Below are 8,115 nucleotides of genomic sequence, written 5' to 3'. Positions count from 1 at the left end.
GAAGGGTTTGTTGTCCCTAGACAAGAGAGGAAAGTCTGTAGTCTGTAGTCTGTAGGTTATGCTATCGAAGCCATATCCAACAAATATACACTCGGAGACTCTAATCACAAGTTTAATCCTCTTAGGGTCAGGAATCCGAACATAAGCTAAGCAATCCCAAGTCCTCGAATAGGAGATGTCAGGTTGTCTACACTTAAGCTTCTCAAATGGAGTTATCATACTTCTAAATTTAGGTACACGATTAATTACGTGAATACGGTTAGTATGATTTCTTCCCACCTATGAGATGCAGCACCAGACCCAAACATAATGGAAACTACCAACTCTATGTGAGTTCTATTTATTCTTTCGGCTTTTTTATTCATTTCTGATGAATAAGGAGCAGTTCTCTCATGTATAATTCCATGGGAGTCAAAATATTTGGTAAATAGGTTTTATTCGTACTCTGCTCTTCAATCACTACGAAGTCTCTTAATTTTCTTATTGTACTAATTTTCAACTCTATTCGCAAATAACTTAAATATATCAAATGTGTCACTCTTGTTTTTCATAAGATAAGAAAAAGTATAATCAGAATAATCATTGATAAATATGATTAAGTACCTCTCACCATTTTGAGTTAAAACTCCATCTAATTCACATATATCAGAATGAATTAGATCTAATAGTTCTGTTTCTTTAATCACTACTAACTTGTGAGGAGTCTTTGTGATTTTTTCTTGGTTACAATACTCACACTTATCTAAATCAGAGAGAGAAAATTTGGGAATTAATCATAGATTGCTCATTTCTGTTATGATTTGTTTATTAATGTGACATAATCTAGTATACCAAGTAGTGAAATGAGTCAACATGCAAGAGGAAATAGAAATTTTATTAACTTCGGCATTTAACTTAAAAAGTCCATCTACAGCGTACCCTTTACCCACAAAAATATCATTTTTAGTAATAATGTTCAGATCAGAAGTTATAGTCTGGATAAACCCTCCTTTATTAAGTAAAAACCCATACACCAAATTCTTTCGCATCTCCGGAGTGTGCAAAACGTCTTTCAGTCATAGGGTCTTTTCATAGGTAAACTTGAGCTCCAAATTTTCAATTCCAGCAACATTGATGGTGTGGTAGTCTTATAGTAACACCCTCTTGTCATCGGCATTCGTACATGTCTTAAACATTGTACGGTCATAGCAGACATGGCGGGAGGCACCAATGTCTACTCACCACCTATCAGCTCCACTAACAAGATTAATCTTCATATCATAGTTACATAGGCTTCCTCAGTGTTGTTAACTTATGGGGGAGCTTGGCGCTTGAGTAAGCACTTCTTTTCCATATGTCCTGGCTTTCCATATTTGAAACAGTGGAACGCTCCAGCGGAATTCTTGGGTGGTTGTTGCGCTATCTGATTTTTAAGTAGTTGAGAGTTTTCTTGTGTCTTGTGGTTCGCCTTCTTGAAATTCTTTGTCTTAGGCTTCAGACCCGCACCCGAGTTCTTTCTTGCTTGTTGTTTGACACAACTAGCACCTCTTCCTTCTGATCTTGCTTTCGTGTTTCCTCTTCATTCCCGAGGTGAGTGATAAGACTCTCTAAGGAGAACTCCTTAGTCTTATGCCTCTCAGGATATTCTTGAAGTCTTTCCAGCTTAGCGGCAACTTGTCTATTATCACAACTACTTAAAATTGCTCATCTAGCGGCATCTCATCCACGATGATCTCGTGTGCAATCTTTTGTAGCTCGTGTGATTATTCTTTCACAGACTTGTGATCAGTCATTTGAAACTTGAGATAGCGGCTCACCGCATATTTCTTGGAGCTACCCTCCTCCGTATCATACTTCTTTTGGAGTGCTTCCCATATTTCTTTGGCCGACTTATCAAAATTATAGTAATTGTATAAATTATCGGATAAGCCGTTTAAAATAAAATTCTAACAAAGAGAGTCATTTTCTACCCACAAAGCTATCTCCTTAGCAATTTTTGTATTAGTGGGTGTCACATTTTCAGAAGATTCAGTACTAGTTGGTGGATCAGGTAAGGTTTTCTGGTTGATAATGTTGGGTTTCGAGCACATAAACGCAACGGAAACAGTAATTAAAAACGTAAAAAATCAAAATTTTCGAAACCCACCGCAGGATCCATGCGAAAAATATATATTTAATTCGTAGATCATATTCTTTACCTTAAGAAGCTTTACCAATTGGTTGACTAATGGAGATCCAAAACTTGTTCAATCACCACGCATCCCGCTCCCGCGATCTTCTTGCTCTCTCCGTCTTCTCTCTTGATGGCTAGGGTTTTAGTAAAAGTCTTGTCCACCAAAAAATCAACCACACAAGAGATATTATATAGAGAGTAGAAAAATGAATTATAACTCTTAACTAATTAAGAGTTATTATTAATTCGAAATTCCTATTTGTATTATAATTAAGCCTCACTAAATTATTTAACAAATAAATTTCATAATTAATATTAGTAAATTCGAATATCAAAATTTATCTAATTAATTAAGTCATACTTAATTAATATTATAAATAATTCGAATTACTTTAATATAATTTAAATCCAATTTAAATTAAATAATCATTCAAGCATTCTTAGTGTGTGACCCTATAGGTTATTATTGCATTGGCAACGAATTTTAAATCTAATTTAAAATCATAAACAATGAGTGGCATCTAGTAATACATCATTACTACCCAAGTAATAATAATTGAATCGGTGATCGATTAAACCTTTTGTGAATAATATACAATGTAATATAATCCCTTTAACCAAATATTATAGATTAAACTAGAGGCATGTAATGTGTCATCCTCGTCATAGTTTAATCCAAGTTTCCTTGATCAATGAGTAGACTATCATATCAAATCAAAATTTGAGTGTGGCCACACATTTCATAGTCTAGCTCACACAAGAGGCCAATAATATCACCCCAAAAATAGGAGGGTTAAATCCCATCTAGATCATTCATATTTCTCATACGATTCATAATATACCCAATGTCCACTTTTATCATTACCCGATCAAGGATAACTTTTAATGGAATCAATGTATATTAATTCTCGTAGAGAAATATAATGAATTCGGGTCTAAGGACCATTACATCATTATCACTGTGAGAATTACTTATGACACAACAGACATGTAGAATCTCACATTGGGTCTATGCAGCACCATGTACATATACATCTGCCTGTGTTTTTGACTTTAGTATCATTATACCTATGATCAATGAGATGTGATCATCAGTCAACAAACACACCAGTCTTAATGCATTATTATTGTCCCTTAATAATAATACTCGACTAGGAACCTTTAGAATATTGATACTATTCTCATAATCTCATTTCTAAGTCACGTACTTAGATATATAGAATTGCATATCATATTCCAAGGACATTTATTAATCTAACATTTATATCACAGTAAATTAAGAATTAATAAATTATAAAGAGAATAATCGATATAACATAAACATTAATAATCCTAATGTCTTAAACTAAAACATTAGAGTGTTGTCTCTAGAGCACAAACACTAACAATCTCCCACTTGCACTAGAGCCAATCACCCATGTATCTAATACTCATGGAACTAGTATGACCATCATACTTCTGTTGCGACAAAGCTTTAGTTAGTGGGTCTGCAACACTATCATTACTATGCACTTTACATTTATATCTCCTTGATCATTAATCTTAGTAATAAGGTGATATCGCTTAAGGACATGCCTAAACACTCTCCTTGGTTGTTTCGAAAACGTCAATATATTCGGCTTTCATAGAATCATCAATGTTCTTGCTGTGAACTATTCAAGCTAACATCAATTATATTTAGAAAAAATACAAACCAGGCATAAAAATGTAATCATCCCTGTCTGTCCTAAAATTAGGTTCATAAACTAGCATCAGTGTAACCCTTTACAACTAGTTCCTTATCTTCTCCATACACCAAAAATAAATCTTTAGTCCTCTTTAAGTACTTAAGAATATTCTTGAAAACTATCCAGTGACCCTCACCTGGATTAGACAGACTGGTATCTGCTCGTCATGCTCAAAGCATACGAAACATCAGGACAAATACATATCATTGTACACATTATAGATCCAATTGCTAAAGAATATGGAGCTTTCTCAAAAAGCCCTTATCATCTAATGGTTTAGGGGGCAATTATCTTTTGAGATCACTATCCCATGAGACATCGAAACATATCCTTTCTTTATCTCCTGCATCCTAAAATGAGGCAACATTTTAACAATGTATGTACTCCGACTAGGTCGATTAATCTTTTCAATCTATCTATATAGATCTTGATCCCTAATATATAGGAAGCATCGCCTAAGTCTTTCACCGAGAAACTATTTCTCAACCAAGTCTTAACAGCCTGTAGAGAAGGTATGACATTCCTTATTTGTTATATGTCATCTACATATAATACTAGGAATGTCACATAGCTCCCACTAACCTTCTTGCAAACACATAGTTCATCTTCATTTTGAATAAAGCCAAACACTTTGACCATTTTATTAAAATGAATATTCATACTCCTTGAGGCTTGCTTCAATCTATAAATAGATAGAAGCAATTATAAACTATCTTAGCAAACTTTGGATCGACAAAACCTCAGGTTGTATCATATATACATCCTCTTCAAGGCTCCCATATAAGAAAGCAGTTTTGACATCCATTTGCCAAATCTCATAGTCAAAGTAAGCAACTATTGCTAATAAAATCTTGATGGACTTGACCTTAGTAACCGGTGAAAAAGTCTCATCATAGTCTATACCATGAATTTGTTTGAAACTTCTGCCACTAGTCGCGTCGTATAGGTCTGTACTTTACCATCCATATCTGTTTTCTTCTTGAAAACCCACTTGCACCCTATAGGTTTTATCCCTTCGAGTGGATCAACTAAAGTCAATACTTTATTTTAATATATGGATTCCATCTCAGATTTCATGGCCTCTAGCCATCTCTCGGAGTTTGAACTGTTCATAGCATCTTGGTAGATGAGAGGCTTATCATTATCCGTAAGCATCACATCACCATCTTGAGTCAAAAGAAATTCATAATTTCTCCAGGGCTCATGGTGAATTCTACTAGATCTACGAATAACCTGTGTTTCTTGGATAGGATTACTTTCAATATTTTGATGTACATCCGGATCTTATTCCAACTCTGGTTCAATGCTATCACGTTGTTCTCCATCTTCATCGAGATGTATTATCCTCCCACTGATTTTCTTAGAAAGTAGTTCTCCCTCAAGAAATACAGCGGCCCGAGCAACAAACACTTTGTTCTCGGAAGGATTATAAAAACTATACTCTAGTCTTACTTGGGTATCTGATAAGTGGCATTTTATACCACTTAGAACGTCTTAAAATGGCTTAAATTGGTGTCTTGAAATCAAGTATTTTGTGTATTTGATGCGTTTTTCTAGTGTTTATGCATTTCAGGGTATTAGTTGCATTTCGGAGGAGGAATCATCAAGAATAAGCCTTGGCATGTGTTCACCATTGCGAGAGGAAAAGAACGGGTAGATTACGGCGAAGAAACGGAGCAAACCTGGAAATTTTCCAGTAGGGTCCTGCGCGCCCGCGCAGCAATGCTGAGCGGCCGCGCAGCAGCCTTGCGCGCCCGCGCAGAAATGCTGAGCGGCCGCGCAGGGTCGGGGAAAATAATATATTGTTTTAGACTTCTACTTCTGTTTGGCTTCCAACTTCTATGTAATCTGAGTTTTATGGGACTATCATATAAGTAGATTTGAGACGTTTTTCACAGAGTATTAAGAGGGGATTATGTTTTAGATTGTGTTTTGCAAGAAGCGAAGGAGATAAGGAAGAAGACCGATTTAGCACACAGCAACGAAGAGGAAGCATATATTCTTGTGATTCTTGTTTCGTTGTAACGTTGGATGCTAGTTTTCTTGCTTTGACTTATTTACTCTTGTGACGTACTCTGTTTTAATATAATTAGTTTAGTTGTTATTTTCTTGTGTTCGTTTATCATGATTTCATATGAACCCATGATGGCGATAAGTTCTATTATGGGCTAATCGTGATCATGGGGTTGCAACGGATTTACTATGGAATTCTTTAGTTAATTGTTTAATACTTTAGTGTGTGATGATTGCATGATATCTAGTATTGGTTGTGCGTATTCGTCTTATGTGCGTCGCGAACATATAAGATAGGGTGTTAATCTCTTGTGAAGCGACGGTGGATCTTGAGATTTAGAACTTGCCATGCTAGCATAGGTTCATGTACGTTGTGCATGATTAGTGGGTAACTCTAACAGTTTTATTTGCCCTATGTAATCAAAAGGAATAACTTGTGCTTAAATCGTTGTGTTGTCAATTTTTGTAGACATATAGGAACTCAACATAATTGATGACTATTCAATTTCTATCTTAATTGTGGATGTTTGGTAGAATGGTATTAGTACAATGAAAGTTGGCTTTTATCAGTTTTGTGTTATTCGATTAATATCATCACTGTCACATGCTAAAGGTAATAACTATGGCTATAGAAGGAAGTAATACTGAAGTTGTGATCTCATGAGTGTTTTATTATTGATAAATTGAAGTGTTAGTTAGGTGGTTAATTAAGTAGCTAATTATAGTTAATATTCAATCAACAATTTTAAGTGTTATTATCTTAACATTGAGAAGTAATCATACATTGGTGAGTGAGTTAAATTAGACAACAAATTAGTCTGAGTCTCTGAGGGAACGAACTAGAAAGTATTCTATATTACTTGCGAACGCGTATACTTGCGTGAATATTAGTGCGTGATTTCGCCCTAACAAGTTTTTGGCGCCGCTGCCGGGGACTCGGCGTATTTGTTTAGTTTATGTACTTACCATCATTGGTCATTAGGACTCAGTGATTAGGACGTAGTAGTTAATTACCCTTTTCGGTTGTGTTTCAGGTACTTTAACAAACGTTTATGCAAACTCGTTCTCGTGCTCGCAAGAGGACCTTAGATACAGCTGAGGAGAAAGACGAAGTTCTTGATACACCGGAGAAGTTAGATTTTGAGGATTCGGATTCAGGAACTGAGTAGAAAGAACCAGTAAACATGGGAGATCATATTGTTCAAGCTGATCCAGCTCTTATGGATTTTTCTCGGCCTAAAATTGATGACATTCAGTCAAGCATCCTTCATCCGGCTATTCAAGCTAACACCTTTGAAATCAAGCCGGGCACTATTCAGATGGTGCAGAATTCTGTTTCTTTTGGAGGAGCGGCAACTGAAGACCCCAACATGCACATAAGGAATTTTGTCGAGATCTGCAGCACTTTTAAGTATAATGGCGTGACTGATGAGGCTATCAAGTTGAGGCTTTTCTCATTCTCACTGAGGGATAAGGCTAAAGACTGGTTACATTCTGAACCAGCTGGGTCAATCACTACGTGGCAAGATCTTGCGCAAAAGTTTCTGGTGAAGTTTTATCCAATGGCAAAGACTACTGCTATGAGGAGTGCTCTTACTCAGTTTGCGCAGCAACCTACAGAATCTATGTGCGAGGCTTGGGAACGCTACAAGGAAATGTTGAGAAAATGTCCACATCATGGAATGCTGGATTGGATGGTAATCACTGGTTTTTATAATGGTTTGGGGGCTCAATCTCGGCCCATGCTCGATGCAGCAGCTGGAGGCGCCTTATGGGCTAAAAGCTATACTGAGGCGTACAATCTTATTGAGACGATGGCTGCAAATGAGCATCAAAACCCAACTCAGAGGATGACATCAGGCAAGGTAGCAGGTATTCTGGAAGTTGATGCAGCCACCGCTATTGCAGCCCAGCTCCAAGCGCTATCAATGAAGGTTGATTCTTTGGCTACGTATGGAGTTAATCAAATAGCTATGGTTTGTGAGCTTTGTGCAGGTTCTCATGCTACGGATCAGTGTTCTCTTGTCAACGAATCTGTTCAGTATGTGAATAATTATCAGCGACAACAGCAGCCTGTGCCAGCGACCTATCATCCTAACAACAGAAATCATCCAAGTTTCAGCTGGGGAAATAATCAGAATGCTATTCAGCCACCATATCAGCAAGGAGTGAGTAAACAGTTTAACCCACCTGGATTCCAGCAACCACAGCAGTATGCTACAA

At 36.6% G+C, this 8,115-nt stretch overlaps 1 non-coding gene across 1 annotated transcript; it reads right to left on the bottom strand.

Annotated features, from left to right (window-relative positions):
* Window positions 1–7,469: 7,469 nt before the first annotated feature.
* Window positions 7,470–7,576, bottom strand: LOC141698855 (small nucleolar RNA R71). The gene has a single exon (XR_012565354.1). It is a non-coding gene; the product is annotated as a small nucleolar RNA R71 (small nucleolar RNA).
* Between the last annotated feature and the right edge of the window lie 539 nt (window positions 7,577–8,115).

Source organism: Apium graveolens, chromosome 11 (genome assembly GCF_009905375.1).
Source record: "Apium graveolens cultivar Ventura chromosome 11, ASM990537v1, whole genome shotgun sequence".
In the NCBI taxonomy this organism is placed as follows: Eukaryota; Viridiplantae; Streptophyta; class Magnoliopsida; order Apiales; family Apiaceae; genus Apium; species Apium graveolens.
This window is presented reverse-complemented; position numbering and strand designations above follow the sequence as displayed.